This window comes from Limulus polyphemus, unplaced genomic scaffold (genome assembly GCF_000517525.1).
Source record: "Limulus polyphemus unplaced genomic scaffold, Limulus_polyphemus-2.1.2 Scaffold1793, whole genome shotgun sequence".
NCBI lineage: Eukaryota > Metazoa > Arthropoda > Merostomata > Xiphosura > Limulidae > Limulus > Limulus polyphemus.
Window position 1 is genome coordinate 139,733 of NW_013667403.1, and position 2,457 is coordinate 142,189.

The window sequence follows — 2,457 nt, forward strand, 5'->3', positions numbered from 1 at the left end:
ACAGATTCTTGGCTATCAGAGCTCTTGGGACCATTAGCTGTATTGCTGATTGGACACCATACTTGCAAGGAATGTAGTGATGGTATAGTACTCCCCAAACAATTGCCAAAGGTTATTTCCTATTGTACTATGTTCCAAAATGTGTAATAATCACGCTTCTCCTTGCTGCGTGGCAAATGGTGTTCAAGCTATGCCTCGGTCATTTAACTGTTTTTCTCACAGATTTTCTTTCATCATATTTAGTATCTATTCATTAGCAGAACCTGCATTATTTACATGATTCGCTGTCACAGATGAGACTTTAGAATTCATGACAGCATTTTGTCCAGGATCTAAACATTCTACAAACAAACAAGACCTTCTTTGCCAGGTAGAAGGTCTATTTGCATTTTCATGCTGCAGACCCTATAATGTTGTCACCCAACAGATGATCATACTTTCCAGTTATCTAGAGATCATCAATGATCTGTAACAGCACTTCACCAGTTTGACAACCATTGGCATCCATATCCAGCATGAATGGGAGATCTTTCTTCAGAGAAGCCAGTGGTGAAATCTTAACCAAAACATATTTCTATGTCTGAAATGACTTAACACAATCTCAAGTCCATCTAAAATTGAATTCCACTTTAGTTAATTCTGAAAGCAGTGTTATATAGTTGAAAAATTTACCACAAAACATCTATAACATAACACAAAGTCGAGAAATATTTTTTACAGGTTCAGAACAGTCTAATACTGCTCAGATTTTATCCTTTTTTTAGCTGAATACAGTTTGTTTTTATTGTTATTCAATGCAACATGCACTATTCTTCCACTCAGTTGATCAGTATGATAATAATTCACCCTTCTTCAGTTAATAAAGTTTTGTTTTTATTCAAATTCACATCGTGTCTTGTGTGATGATATTGATATCATCATATTTAACCTTTCATAAATAGTTTAGAATATAAGTTTTCATATATATGTATGTGTGTGCAGGTATTATTTCTAAGTTTCTATACAAGTATTCTACATGTTATTGCAACATCCTGGTAAATAGAATATGCAAAAGTCGCAAACATACAATATTTCTTTTTGCTTATATGAAAGTCACATATTATGACATATACCCCATGGAAGCTTTGACCATGTGCCTGTGTCTCTGTGGTGAGTTATCCCATTTCATGGTGTGACACAGACAAAGTTTAAAGACTTAAGGGAATACTAGGTCAGTCTGTCCAGTAACAATAAAGCAAACTGTCTATGCATAGCATCATCTTGTGCTATGATTAATATGGTGTGCTGTGAAAAAGGAAGCTAGTCTGTTTTTAACTTTTAAACAAGATCTTAGACTAACATTCCTAAGATAAATACCAGACTAACACTACTTTGAGCGCTATATAATTCATATGATTTTAACATTTCATTTATTAGGCTTTTATTGGCTATGGTAATTCGACATTACATCACGAGTATCAAACATTAGTAAAAGTTCTGCCTGAAAATATAATGTTTTACTATTTACTGATCTAATGCATGTATATGATGACAAAAATGTCAGCTAATGCTATATAACAAAAACTTTATGATGTTATATAATTCATTTTGTGGAATCTACATAAAAACATTAAAGGAGAGAAGAACAGAATCATTGTCTAGTCTTCTTGATATTTTCATTTTATATTCCAGATTTGCATTTATAAGTGATTTTAGGTATCTTATTCTAAAGAACACTTTTTGAGTACAGTTGTTAGTCTCTTTTCGTTTTGAATAATGTATGAATAATACTTGAATCATTCTTTCAATGTTTAAATTGTTATCATGAAAATTATTAAACTCATCTTCCATTAATCGTAGTTCTAAACAGAAGTCTGTAGACAGTGGACATGGTCCACCTTTAGAAATAAATTTTTCCCAAGTTTCACAACTTTGTAGATTTGGTACAACAAATCCTTATCACAAATATATGCATTTGAACCTTTTAGCAGTAATCTCGCCCAGATATTGAAGATAATTTTCTTCCAGAAGGTTGACTTCCACCTCTTGCATTTTTCCCAGTGTATTGTGTTACATAGTGCATTGGCGGTAAATAGTTGGTGCTTTTTTTTCCGTCTCGAGGCCGCTTGTAACCATTGAAGCACCTTAGATGCTAATGCATCGTCGGTGGTTCTTGGGCAGATATACTTGGTGGCGCCCATCTCCTCTCCAGGTAGACATATCTAATTTAGAAGTAAATGGCTAGAAGGAAGGCAGTTAGTCAACACCACCCACTGCCAACTTTTGGGCTACTCTTTACTAATGAATAGTGGGATTAACCATCACATTATAATGCCTCCACGGCTGAAAGGTCGAGCATGCTTGAGGATGGGGATTCGAACCTGCGACCCACAGATTGTGAGTCAAGCGTTCTAACCTCCACGTCATGCTAGGCCCGCATTTGGTACTGTTACGTCTCCGTTCGTTAATTAACTTTCC